The sequence below is a fragment of the Mesoplodon mirus genome, assembly GCF_964341445.2.
Source record: "Mesoplodon mirus genome assembly, chromosome: X".
Classification (NCBI taxonomy): domain Eukaryota; kingdom Metazoa; phylum Chordata; class Mammalia; order Artiodactyla; family Ziphiidae; genus Mesoplodon; species Mesoplodon mirus.
In genome coordinates this window covers 96,074,655-96,089,745 of record NC_138981.1, presented here as the reverse complement: position 1 = coordinate 96,089,745, position 15,091 = coordinate 96,074,655, and positions in this window count along the sequence as shown.

Genomic DNA, 15,091 nt, shown 5'->3' with positions numbered 1-15,091 from the left:
TTTCTGGTAGCATCTTTAGGATTCTCTGTGTATAGTATCATGTCATCTGCAAACAGTGACAGCTTTACTTCTTCTTTTCCAATTTGGATTCCTTTTATTTCCTTTTCTTCTCTGATTGCTGTGGCTAAAACTTCCAAAACTATGTTGAATAAGAGTGGTGAGAGTGGGCAACCTTGTCTTGTTCCTGAGCTTAGTGGAAATGGTTTCAGTTTTTCACCATTGAGGACGATGTTGGCTGTGGGTTTGTCATATATGGCCTTTAATATGTTGAGGAAAGTTCCCTGTATGCCTACTTTCTGGAGGGTTTTTATCATAAATGGGTGTTGAATTTTGTCGAAAGCTTTCTCTGCATCTATTGAGATGATCATATCGTTTTTCTCCTTCAATTTCTTAATATGGTGTATCACGTTGATTGATTTGCATATACTGAAGAATCCTTGCATTCCTGGAATAAACCCCACTTGATCATGGTGTATGATCCTTTTAATGTGCTGTTGGATTCTGTTTGCTAGTATTTTGTTGAGGATTTTTGCATCTATGTTCATCAGTGATATTGGCCTGTAGTTTCCTTTCTTTGTGACATCCTTGTCTGGTTTTGGTATCAAGGTGATGCTGGCCTCATAGAATGAGTTTGGGAGTGTTCCTCCCTCTGCTATATCTTGGAAGAGTTTGAGAAGGATAGGTGTTAGCTCTTCTCTAAATGTGTGATAGAATTCGCCTGTGAAGCCATCTGGTCCTGGGCTTTTGTTTGTTGGAAGATTTTTAATCACTGTTTCCATTTCAGTGCTTGTGATTGGTCTGTTCATATTTTCTATTTCTTCCTGATTCAGTCTTGGCAGGTTGTGCATTTCTAAGAATTTGTCCGTTTCTTTCAGGTTGTCCATTTTATTGGCATGGAGTTGCTTGTAGTAATCTCTCATGATCCTTTGTATTTCTGCAGTGTCAGTTGTTACTACTCCTTTTTCATTTCTAATTCTATTGATTTGAGTCTTCTTTTTTTTCTTGATGAGTCTGGCTAATGGTTTATCAATTTTATTTATCTTCTCAAAGAAACAGCTTTTAGTTTTATTGATCTTTGCTATCGTTTCCTCCATTTCTTTTTCATTTATTTCTGAGTTGATTTTTATGATTTCTTACCTTCTGCTAACTTTGGGGGTTTTTTTTTTGTTCTTTCTCTAATTGCTTTAGGTGCAAGGTCAGGTTGTTTTTTCGAGATGTTTCCTGTTTCTTAAGGTGGGGTTTTGTTTCTATAAACTTCCCTCTTAGAACTGCTTTTGCTGCATCCCATAGGTTTTGGGTCGTCGTGTCTCCATTGTCATTTGTTTCTAGGTATTTTTTTATTTCCTCTTTGATGTCTTCAGTGATCACTTCGTTATTAAGTAGTGTATTGTTTAGCCTCCATGTGTTTGTATTTTTTACAGATCTTTTCCTGTGCTTGATATCTTGTCTCCTAGCATTGTGGTCGGAAAAGATACTTGATACAATTTCAATTTTCTTAAATTTACCAAGGCTTGATTTGTGACCCAAAATATGATCTATCCTGGAGAATGTTCCATGAGCACTTGAGAAAAATGTGTATTCTGTTGTTTTTGGATGGAATGTCCTATAAATATCAATTAAGTCCATCTTGTTTAATGTATCATTTACAGCTTGTGTTTCCTTATTTATTTTCATTTTGGATGATCTGTCCATTGGTGAAAGTGGGGTGTAAAAGTCCCCTACTGTGAATGTGTTACTGTCGATTTCCCCTTTTATGGCTGTTAGTATTTGCCTTATGTATTGAGGTGCTCCTATGTTGGGTGCATATATATTTACAATTGTTATATCTTCTTCTTGGATTGATCCCTTGATCATTATGTAGTGTCCTTCTTTGTCTCTTCTAGTAGTCTTTATTTTAAAGTCTATTTTGTCTGATATGAGAATTGCTACTCCAGCTTTTTTGGTTTCCATTTGCATGGAATATCTTTTTCCATCCCCTTACTTTCAGAGTGTATGTGTCTCTAGGTCTGAAGTGGATCTCTTGTAGACAGCATATATATGGGTCTTGTTTTTGTATCCATTCAGCCAATCTGTGTCTTTTGGTGGGAGCATTTAGTCCATTTACATTTAAGGTAATTATTGATATGTATGTTCCTATTCCCATTTTCTTAATTGTTTTGGGTTCATTATTGTAGGTCTTTTCCTTCTGTTGTGTTACTTGCCTTGAGAAGTTCCTTTAGCATTTGTTGTAAAGCTGGTTTGGTGGTGCTGAACTCTCTCAGCTTTTGCTTGTCTGTAAAGGTTTTAATTTCTCCATCAAATCTGAATGAGATCCTTGCTGGGTAGACTAATCTTGGTTGCAGGTTTTTCTCCTTCATCACTTTAAATATGTCCTGCCAGTCCCTTCTGGCTTGCAGAGTTTCTGCTGAAAGATCAGTTGTTAACCTTATGGGGATTCCCTTGTGTGTTATTTGTTGTTTTTCCCTTGCTGCTTTTTTTTTTTTTTTTTTTGCGGTATGCGGGCCTCTCCCTGCTGTGGCCTCTCCCGCTGCGGAGCACAGGCTCCGGACGCGCAGGCCCAGCGGCCATGGCCCACGGGCCCAGCCGCTCCGCGGCATGTGGGATCTTCCCGGACCGGGGCACGAACCCGTGTCCCCTGCATCGGCAGACAGGCTCCCAACCACTGCACCACCAGGGAAGCCCCTCCCTTGCTGCTTTTAATATTTGTTCTTTGTGTTTAATATTTGATAGTTTGATTAATATGTGTCTTTGTGTGTTTCTCCTTGGGTTTATCCTGTATGGGACTCTCTGTGCTTCCTGGACTTGATTAACTATTTCCTCGCCCTCTTCTCTGGAGCTCCTTTAAGCAGCGCTCCTAAACCCCTCTCCTTGCGCACCAAGAAACAAAGAGGCAAGGAAAAGTCTCTTGTCTCTTCGGCAGGTCCAGACATTTTCCCTTACTCCCTCCCGGCTAGGCGTGGTGCACTAGCCCCCTTCAGGCTGTGTTCACGCTGCCAGCCCCAGTCCTCTCCCTGGGATCCGACTGAAGCCCGAGCCTCAGCTCCCAGCCCCGCCCACCCCAGCAGGTGTGCAGACAAGCCTCTCGGGCTGGTGAGTGCCGGTCAGCACCGATCCTTTTTGCAGGAATCTCTCCGCTTTGCCCTCCGCACCCCTGTTGCTGTGCTCTCCTCTGTGGCTCTGAAGCTTCCCCCTCCGCCACCCGCAGTCTTCGCCCACGAAGGGGCTTCCTAGTGTGTGGAAACCTTTCCTCCTTCACAGCTCCGTCCCACTGGTGCAGGTCCCGTCCCTATCCTTTTGTCTCTGTTTATTCTTTTTTCTTTTGCCCTACCTAGGTACGTGGGGAGTTGCTTGCCTTTTGGGAGGTCTGAGGTCTTCTGCCAGCATTCAATAGGTGTTCTGTAGGAGTTGTTCCACGTGTAGATGTATTTCTGGTGTATCTGTGGGGAGGAAGGTGATCTCTGCGTCCTACTCTTCCACCATCTTCCCCGGAAGTCCCAGAAATAACAATTTTAATTTAATTTTTATTTAAGGTTCTGATTCAGCACTTCTTGGGTTGGATCCAGGAATCCCTAATTGTGAGGCATTTCCCAGGTGATAATGATACAAATGTAAATGTGGCCTCTTTTCTGATGCCTTCCCCATCTACTTCCCTGTCCCCCATAGACATGACCTCTTCTGTTGCTGTAGGGATGGGAAAGCATTAGAACTGAGATGCAGGGGAGTGTTGCTGGTACTGGCAGGGGATAACTGGGATGGAGTTGGAAAGATGGCTTGAAGTTTGCCAAGAGGTTTTGCACCCAAGTCTGTGCACTTGCGTTGAGGTTGTTACAAAAGTTGTAAAGCGGCAAGAGTAATAATTTTGGTTGATCTCTCATGACTCATTCTATCCCTTTTCCATTGAATTGCAGCCAAGCAAGTTGGGAAATGGACCTCAGCTCAAGGGGTAAGTCTGATTGGTCTGAGGATAAACCCATCCCTTTTGCCAGTTATGGTTCAGACACACAAGCTGCCTAAAATTCAGGTAGAGGTTTATTGGAGTCTTTTGGAAAACTTGCTTTTATCCTTGCTTTTAAGAGATAGACTCTTCCCTTAGTTGTGAACAAAAATGAACATGTGGCTCTGATTGCTGTTGACAAATTTCTCATGACTGAGAGGAGAATCTAGCCTTAGATCGCGGCTGATCTCTGGGTAACAGAGTGCAGTGATGGAAAGAATCTGGGTCTTTGGTGACATCTTTTTTTAAAAATTGTGGTAAAATACTCAGAACATAAAATTTACCTTCTTAACCATTTTGAAGTGTACAGTTCAGTGGCATTAAGTACATTCATATTATTGTACAATCATCACCACCATCCATCTCCACAACTTTCACATCTTCCTCAACTGAAAATCTGTACCCATTAAAAACTGACTCCCCAATTTTCCCTCCCTCCAGCCCCTGGCAGCCACCGTTCTACTTTCTGTCTCTGTTAATTTGATTACTCTAGAAACATCATATAAGAGGAATCGTAAATATTTGTCCTTTTGTGACTGGGTTATTCACTTAGCATAATGTCCTCAAGGTTCATCCATGTTGTAGCATGTGTAAAAATTTCCTTTTTCTTTTAATGCAGAATATTCCATTGTATGTAGATACCACATTTTGTTTATCTATTCATCTGTCTATGGACAGTTGGGTTGTTTCCACTTTCTGGCTATTGTGAATAATGTACTTATGAACACAAGTGTACAAATATCTGTTTAAGTCCTTGCTTTCAATTCTTTTGGGTATATACCCAGAAGTGGAATTACTGGATCATTCTATGTTTAATTTTTTGAGGTGTTGCTATACTGTTTTCCACAGCAACTGCACCATTTTACGTTCCCACCAGCAATGCACAACGTTTCCAGTTTCTCCACATCCTTGCCAATGCTGGTCATTTTGTGTTTTGTTACTGTTGCTGTTTTTTCTTTTGAATAATAGTCACCCTAATGGATGTGGAATGGTATCTCACTGTAGTTTTGATTTGCATTTCCCTAATGACGAGTGATGTTGAGCACTTTTTCATGTGCTTATTGGCCATTTATATATCTTCTTTGGATAAATGTCTATTCAAGTCCTTTGCCTTAATCAGGTGTTTGGGTTTTTATTATTGAGTTGTACTTAATGACACTTTTAAACTGCTGAATCAACGATGTCTGAAGCCTGCTCTGACTTTGTACTCCCAGTTATGTAATCTAGTAAACTACCTGTGGTAGACAGAATAATGGCCCATCAAAGATATCCACACTCCAGGGCTTCCCTGGTGGCACAGTGGTTGAGAGTCCACCTGCCGATGCAGGGGACACGGGTTCGTGACCCAGTCCGGGAAGATCCCACATGTCACGGAGCGGCTGGGCCCATAAGCCATGGCTGCTGAGCTTGCGCGTCCGGAGCCTGTGCTCCGCAGCGGGAGAGGCCACAGCAGTGGGAGGCGCGTGTACCGCAAAAAAAACAAAACAAAATAAAAAAAACAAAAAAAAAGATATCCACGCTCAAATCCCTGAAATCTGTGAATATGTTCCCTTACATGGAAAAAGGTACTTTGCAGATGTGATTAAGTTAAGGATCTTAAAATGGGAAGATTATCATGGATTATCAGGGTGAGCCCAATGTAATCACAAGGGTCCTTATGAGAGGGAGGCAGCAAGGTCAGAGCCAGAGAAGGAGATGTAACAATGGAAGCAAAGGTCAGAACGATGTGGGACCATGAGCCAAGGAATGTGGGCTGCCTCTAGAAGCTGAGAAAAGGAAGGAATGCATTTTGCCCTAGATCCTCCACAAGAAATGCAGCTCTGCCAACACCTTGATTTTAGTTTTGTAAGACCCATTTCCGACTTCTAATCTCCAGAACTGTAAGATAATAAATTTGTGTTGTTTTAAGCCTCTAAGTTTGCGGCAATTAGTTACAGCAGCAATGGGAAACCGATACACTACCTTACTGTTTAAGTCAGAGCAGGCTTCAGGGTTGGTTGATTTGGCAGTTTAAAAGTGTGACTAAGTATATCTCAACAATAAGAAAACAAACCACCTGATCAGAAAAGAGGCAAAGTTGTTCTGTTATTTACAACCAAGAGCATCTTAGTTGATACACCAAGTAAACATACAGTAAAATAGCCAAGTCCAGACTCAGTGAATTCTAACTACCTAGCAACCATGTTTAGGGAGTTTGATAATGGACAGTCATTGCATGACAGGGGACTGATTAGGAAAAGAAATTCTGATGTGCATTTTGGTTAGAGAAAACTGAACTCACACTCAAATGTTTGATTAATGAATGAATAAGGTTGTTTTTGTTTAATTTGATTACTGGTATTTATAATTTCCTCCCTGGTTTAATGATTCCGTGGTACTGACCTATAGGGCTGTGTATTCCTCACAGACTCTGACTTGGCATGTCGGTTTGATGGTGAATATGCATAGGAGTTGATTGTTGCCCCAGAGGCTTGTCTTATAAACTCAGACTCTTTTGCAAACTCTATCTTGCCTCCGTCAGGGACCTTTTCCTTCCCTGTTATTTGTTGTTAAATCACTAGGCTGAGCTAAGTATCCAGACAACAGATCTTTCTCATCAGGTCCCAGAGGAAAGAGACCTAGTCCACTCGCTTTGGACCCCAAGTCCCCAAATCACTAATGAAGCATACAGTGTGTAAATTCCCTAGGCCCAGGTCCTGATTCCAACTTGAATGGGCAGAAGTTATTGCCTTAAAGCAAATAAACCAAAACCAAAACCAAAACCAAAAAACCAAATAGGCTTGTTTCCCTTCCTTTCCTGATGTCTAGAGTTCATGTTAATACTGGGTTTCCTGTCTTCACTCTCAGATGAGAGTATGGGGAATTACAGAGCAGTGCTGAATAGATCATTAAAGACCCTGCAGATTACTGTTAAGGGAGAAGACCACCTTCTGGAAAACATATAAGCTATCCTTGTGCCTAGAAGTGAAGCTGTTTCCTGTAATAAAATTTTCCATTAATCAGGTATCTGTCTCCCTGTGATAAGCTCCAAACAACTGAAGATATAATCATTTTCCTTCCTAGGCTAGCTAATGATCTAAGTTGGGGATTCTTCAGACACTTGGCTTTTCCCCAGTCTCCTCATGTTGCTGGATTTGGGGACTTTTCATAGCATGTCAGCAGCCCCACTAGAACTAAAATATCATCTTTGACAACTGTCATTCAAATTTCAAGAATCATAAGAAATTGTGTATTTCTGTGAAAATAGGTCTCCAATGAACTGCTTGACTCCAAGCTTCAAGGCTCAAGAGGTAAACTAGCTTGTGCAGGTAGATCTGCCACATCTCATGTCCTTCACAAATTAACTTCAGGTGCAGAACTTAACTTTTAGCTTGTGCTTTAGAGGAAGATAGGCTTGGGTCCAAGTCTTGGCTCTCTCCCAGTACTAGCTGGAGATCATTTTGAGGTTTGTTTAACCACTCCAAACCTCAGTTGCATTATCCGTGAGATGGGGATAATAGTATTTACCTCACAGGGCTGTTGTGAGCGTTAAAGGGGATCACATGTGTACAAATGCTTAGTAAATGTTAAGGGAACTGGAAAATGTTTGTTGAGGCTATTTGGGGGCCGAGTTCCTGCCCTATGATTCTCTAGACTTAGCTGATAAAATCATAATTCCTGACTGGAACCTTACAATAAACTCTTGATAAACATCTCTGAAATTGCAGCTTAAATTCTACAAAGAGAGAGCACAAATCTTGCTCTATGGTATTTCACCATCTCATTTTTTTTTGTTCTGCTAATTGTGACTTAAGATAGATTATTTTAAGGAGCAAGCAGCTTCTCTGCAGCAAAGTAAATATTACATCTAACAGGTATCAGGTTACTATTTAATGTAGGGAATCACTAATCCCACTGCCCAATTTAGTCAAACAGACATTCCATTCCAATTGTGTCACCTCTCACCCAGTGATCCCCAAGGGCTAACTCGACGTGGCTGGCTGAACAGGTGGCCCTTTCTTCTCCCACCACTTCATGTGTTGTGTCATATCACCTTCTTCTCATGGGAATATTAAGTCTCAAGGGGAATATGAATCTGTCCATGCTTGAACTATAGACTATAGAAAGTAAGGTCAAGGTCTGTTCCATTCCACTTCCAGGGTGGTACATTAGTATCAGTTTCCTAATCTAAAAGAGGTATGTGGGGTCATCTAAATGATCAACACAACCTCTAAGGGTGCCTAATGTACACCTCAGAAATAACATTGAGTGGAAAAAGAATTGGCCTTATCACTCAATAGGAGGGTACAATGGACCTTAAATCAATATTAGATCTCAGCACCTGTGCCTTTCTAGCATCACTTCTCAACTCGGTAGTTAGAAAGGAATACATATACATATATGTGGTTCAGGTGAATCAAAAGAATAGCAAAGAGGACTTTCCTGGTGGCGCAGTGGTTAAGAATCCCCCTGCCAATGCAGGGGACCCGGGTTCGAGCCCTGCTCCGGGAAGATCCCACATGCCACAGAGCAACTAAGCCCATGTGCCACAACTACTGAGCCTGCGCTCTAAAGCCCACTAGCCACAACTACTGAAGCCCGCATGCCTAGAGCCCGTACTCTGCAACAAGAGAAGCCACCGCAACGAGAAGCCCATGCACTGCAACGAAGAGTAGCCACCGCTCGCCACAACTAGAGAAAGCCCGCACACAGCAACGAAGACCCAATGCAGCCAAATAAATAAATAAATAAATAAAAATTTAAAAAAAAAGAATAGCAAAGAGAGAAACCCATACAACCCTCCTATCTGGGATATTGTTTTGGCTGTGTGTAACAGAAACCCAAGTTGACAATGGCTTAAACAAATAAAAGTGTATTTCTCACATTACAGTCTGGAGGTAAGCAGTGCATGCTGCACGTCTGCATGGCAATTCTGCTGTATGAGGTTTCCAGGTATCCAGACTCCTTCCATCCTGTGGCTCACCAATCCTAGGGTATTTCCCTTGTCCACCTGGCTCAAAATGGCTCTCCACGACATCCAAGAACCAAGTAGGAGAAGGAGGAGATGCCCTCTTCCTTTAAGAGTTTGAACAGAAGATTCTTCATCTCTTCTAGCTGCATCCCATCGGCAGTAGCTTAATCACATGACCACAACTAGCAGCAGGTAAGCCTGGGGAATGTACTCTTAAGCTTAGTGGCCACATGCCCAACTAATAATCCTTTACCTTTGGAAGAAAGGGAGAATGGACATAATGGAACAATGAACAGTCTAAAAATTGTTCATGTCGTTTTTAGGAGAAAAGTATCAACCTGCTTGCCTTCTGACCATCAACACACCTAGATAACATTTATAACCACTGAGGCAGGTCTTCATGAGACTCTTCCAGTTGTGAAAGCCTTGAAATCTTTTCATATTGTTTGGTAAGTAGCTACTGCTCTAGAACCTCCACTCACCTCCCTGGCTGGCCCATCCCCTCCTGCCCTGCACTATACTCCCCGTGATCCAGCAACTAAAGGGTTAAAGCCTAGCTCAGCAAGGGGCTCCAGGGCTAAGCCATTATTCATGCTAATTGGTTATGGAAGACTAATACAAGTGGTAACCTATTTTGACTCTCAACCCCGCACTAAAGACCAACGGATGCTCCAGCAGGAAGTTAACTCAGGATTTTTCAGTTGCTTGATCATGCACAACAGAGACCTGGTACTAGCAAACATCCCACAAACCTGGTTTTGGCTCACACTGTGTCTTGGTTTCTCTATTTCTAAAATGTGAGAGGCTCCCTTTGTAATTAAGTCAGGAAGTTGGCAAGGAAAGGAAACAGTGATGTCATTAATCAGATGCAAAGATATAACAATTAGAACTGACATTCTGACCCTAGTCAAAGGAAAATTTAAGAGAGACCATTCCATAAAGGGGACCGGAGGAGCCTTTGAATGAGCTTTAAAAAGACAAGGTCTGGGCTAGTGCTGGCAAAATGAAGAGACAGTCTCCTGCGTGAAAATATAATGAGAAAGAGAGTAAGGCTAGATGGAGTCTCTAAGCAGCAATACTGGTATCTTAAAAGACAGAATTATAAATGAGCATATTCCCCTCATCCAGGCAGAGAGGCTGCTGATTGGCCTCCTCTCGGTTATTTCCCAGAGGAACACCAAACACGCAGTACGTGTGGAGACTCAAAATAATGTCATAAAGCTAATCACCCCCAATGCGCACTTTGCCCCATCAGTATTCCATCTGCCTTCACATTCCCAAGGAAACAACAAGAAAACCAGGCTCAGGCAAGTTCCTTCGCCTCCCTGAGCCTTCACTTTCATCTGTAAAACAAGGATAATTCTCTCTTTCATGGTTATTGTGAGGTTTAAGTGAAAAAATGCCCATATGTACCTGTGGCCCTGGTAAATGGTAGGTGCTCAGAAATTTTCAGTCTCCTCTTCCTCAGTTCCTGGGCATTTCTAGGTCACTGGTTATTACTAAGAATAAGAATTTAAGCCCAGCACAGACCTCCTAACTGACTTTTCATTCCTAGTCTTCCTAAAAGGCAGCATTAAAATTAGCAGTGTCTGTCCTATAAATCCCAACCCTGGATCCGCCATCTCTGCTCCTTCCCGAGGACTGCAGAGCTCTGTAGACAACCACACCAGCAGGCCCATTGGTGCCGCATGATCTTCAAGTTCACCTGAATCCTCAACATGGAACCACTCTTGGATCTGTCCCTCCTTCTCAGCAGTCTTTCATTCTCCATACACTTTCAGCCTTTATTAGTCTCTGCCTCACTGCCAGCCTCTCTTCATCACGGACCATCTGTTTTCTGAGTCACTAAGAAAGCAGACACTGCCTACAAGTTTATCCGTATCTGCACTCCTCCTTTATCTCTTTCCATTCGGATTTTGCAGAAGAGGAGTCCTGCCTCCTGCCCAAACTTAATCATCCCACCTCTGCATGGATTCCATCCTTTTTACACTCCGAAGACCATGCCCTATCTGTTATTCCTTCCCTCTCCTGTATTTTCAGCCACTCCCTCTCTACTAGTTCCTTCTCATCAGCATTTTAAACATGTTGAAATATCTACTATCTTTTAAAAATTGAGATACAGTTGTCAAATAACATTATATTAGTTTCAGGTGTACAACATGATTTGATATTTGTATATATTGTGAAATGATCACCACAATAATCCTAGTTGACACACATCACAATACATACAGAATTTTTTTTCTTGTAATGAGAACTTTTAAGATCTACTCTCTTAGTAACTTTCAAATAATATGACTATTATTTAACTATAGTCACCATGCTGTACATTACACACCCAGGACTTATAACTGGAAGTTTGTACCTTTTGATTCCTTTCACCCATTTGACCCACCCCTGACTCTGGCAACCACCAATCTGTTCTCTGTATCCATGAGCTCAACTTGTGGCTTTTTTGTTTGTTTTTGTTTGGTTGGTTGGTTTTTGTTTAGATTCCACATAGTGAGATCATATAGTATTTGTCTTTCTCTGACTTATTTCACTTAGCATAATGGACCTTGAGTCATCACAAATGATAAGATTTCCTTCTTTTCTACTATATTTTTTAAAAACTTCACAATTGACATTTTGCTCTGCTCTAGCCCTGGCCTTTTCTTTTCTTTACAGATACTACATCCCTCAGTCACTTTCTCCTGTGCTCCCAGTATTCCACTTTCCAAAGTCACCAATGGCTTCCTTGTGCTTGATCCAAAGGACAATTTTATTTTTTCATTTATTCATTTATTCATTCTTTCTCTGCCTTGTGATAAAGAAAGTGAAAAGAAAAGTAGATGCTATTATTATCCTCATTTTATTTTTATTTATTTTTATTTTTTTAACATCTTTATTGGAGTATAATTGCTTTACAATGGTGTGTTAGGTTCTGCTTTATAACAAAGTGAATCAGCTATACATATACATATATCCCCATATCTCCTCCCTCTTGCGTCTCCCTCCCACCCTCCCTATCCCACCCGTCTAGGTGGTCACAGAGCTCCGAGCTGATCTCCCTGTGCTATGCGGCTGCTTCCCGCTAGCTAACTATTTTACGTTTGGTAGTGTATATATGTCCATGCCACTATGGATGAGGATATTAAGGCTTAGGAAGGTTAAGAAACTTACCTAGGATCTAGTGGGTATCCAAGGTAACATCAGAATTTGAACCTAGGTCTATCTCCTGGTTTTCCTATACCTCACATAATACTGTTTCTCAGTCTCTTTTGCAGGTTCCTCTTCATCAATAGAGTGTCCTAGACTCCAATCCTCATACCTTGGTATCTATCTGTACCCACTCTCTTAGTGATCTGTTTCAGTCTCATGACTGTAAATATTGTGGTGCATTCTCTACAAAGATAGCCAATAATTCCTTCCATTATTGTATGTGCACATTTTTCCTCCTATGAGAAAGTGAAATCGATCTCTCCTCCTCCTTGAATCTGGGCTGGCCTTGTAACTTGATCTGACCCATACAAAGGGTGAAATTAGAATGTGACAATTCTTGGCCTATAAGAGACCTAGTGGCTTCTGCCAGCTGCCATGTATGAAGCTTATGCTACTTGAGTAAACAATGAGGTACCACTTGGGGAGCCAAAGGCCACATGGAGGAGAACTAAGGTGCCCCAGATGACAGCAGCAAGGCCCCAGACGTAGATGTACCAGCTGCAGCTGAGCTCCCAGATAACTGCAGCCACGTGAGTCATGAGAAACCCACAGAATCATGAGAAATAATAATTCATCATCGCTTTAAGCTACTAAACTTTGGGATGTCTTTAAACATGACAATAGATAACAGAACAAATGCCATCAACATGCTGATGACTCCTAAATTTGTATCTCCAGCTCTAACCTCTTTCCCCTGAACTTTAGATTCATGTATCTAAGTGTTCTCTGGTTGGCTAAGAGGCATCTTACAGGTCTAACGCAGACTTTTTCTTTTTCTATTCTTTTTTTTTTTGGTAATAGCTTTAACAAGATATAATTCATATACCATACAATTCACCCATTTAAAGTGTACAATTCAATTGTTTTCAGAATATTCATGGTAATGTAGCACAGACCTTTGATTCCAACGTTAACACCCCAAACACCCTACCTTCTTTCTTATTGATCTCAATGAGTGTTTTTAATCCCCAAGCCTAGGAATCATCATGGGCTCCTCTCTTTACCTCTTACTCCTCATGAGACCCATCAGCAAGTTCTGACAGCTTTATCTTTAATACATATCACAGATCTAACTGCCTCCTTTCACTTCCACCGCTTCTATCCTAGTCAAGCCATCTCTTCTTGCCAGCTCTATTGTAATGGCCTCCTAACTGGTCTCCCTAACTCCCCTTCCACCTGGTCATCCACTCATATGAGCCTCAGTCATCTAAAATAGGAGCTCCTCTTCTCCTTCCCGGCAAAAGTCCCTTTTTATGGCCTTACTCTGATTTTTATTTTCTGTCTGGCACCTATTACTACTTGATATTATATTTTACATTTAGCTGTCTATGCATTTGTTCTTCATTTCCCCTACAGTGGCAGCTATGTAAATGCTCTTCTCAAATTTTCTTCAAGAGAACCTCGTGTAGGAAGTATAATTGGCAGCCCCAGATTACATCCCTCTGGATACAACATTGCATTGGCACCAAATCCACGCTTCTCCCAGGCTGCTTCTAGCCAGTGACGGAGTATGACAGGTATCCTAGAGCTGTCCCAGTCCTGAGGGAGGCAGGACTCCTCTATTGTCTAACTTTGGCTTCGAGATTCTCCATTGACCTGGCTAAAACTTTCTCAGAATGGTGCTACAGTCTGAGAGTCTTTCTACCCAAGCCTCCTTTCCCTCTTTCTTTCTACAAAGGTAAAACCTGCATTAAGGTCTCAAGACTCTCCCTGATTTCTCCTGCTCCCTCCTTTTTAGCCCTCATAGGCATTTCCACCAATAATATCTTATACATCTAAACCCACCTTGGCATCTCCTCTTTGAAAGACCCAAACTGACCCACCTATCATGTGCCTCAGTGAAGAATCATGGAGATACTGATAGGACCACTGGACCAACAGAGGCCTGGAAGTTGGACAAGGCTACTGAAGGTAGGGACCTTAATGTCCAGAGACAATGGTGTAATAAGGCAGTAGCAGTGGATGCTATTTCATGTCAAAAAGGTAAATGGAACCACTTGCATGCCATACATACCAGGCCAGAAACCAGATCAGACCAGCCATCGTGCAGCAAACACCAGCAGAGGCAAGCAGAGAGGGATGGTACTGAGAATTGACTATCCATCTTGCAGTTTCTAAGAGGATATGTAAACTTTCTTCTATACCACCTATACTCCCCCGGGGTGGGAGCTCCTGAACAAGATTAGACCAGTTACAGTAATAAAGAAGCCATATTTTTAGTACACCTATGTGTAGTATATAAATCATTCACCACACAGAGGAGAGGATTAACATCTTTAGTTTTAACTAAACCATTCCAACCCTCTTTCTGGTCTTTGGGTCAACTATCAAGCCAGTGAATTAAAACAGAGGAGTTGAAAGATCTGACTTTAGTTCCCTCTTTGCTTTTTTTTTTTTTTTTGGCGGTATGCGGGCCTCTCACTGTTGTGGCCTCTCCCATTGCGGAGCACAGGCTCCGGACGCGCAGGCCCAGCGGCGATGGCTCACAGGCCCAGCTGCTCCGCAGCAAGTGGGATCTTCCCGGACCGGGGCACGAACCCGTGTCCCCTGCATTGGCAGGCGGACTCCCAACCACTGCGCCACCAGGGAAGCCCTATTTTTTGCTTTATAACAAATTAAATCAGTTATACATATACATATGTTCCCATATCCCCTCCCTTTTGCGTCTCCCTCCCACCCTCCCTATCCCACCCCTCCAGGCAGTCACAAAGCACCGAGCTGATCTCCCTGTGCTATGCAGCTGCTTCCCACTAGCTATCTACCTTACGTTTGGTAGTGTATATATGTCCATGCCGCTCTTACACTTTGTCACAGCTTACCCTTCTCCCTCCCCATATCCTCAAGTCCATTCTCTAGTAGGTCTGTGTCTTTATTCCTGTCTTACCCCTAGGTTCTTCATGACATTTTTTTTCTTAAATTCCATATATATGTGTCAGCATACAGTA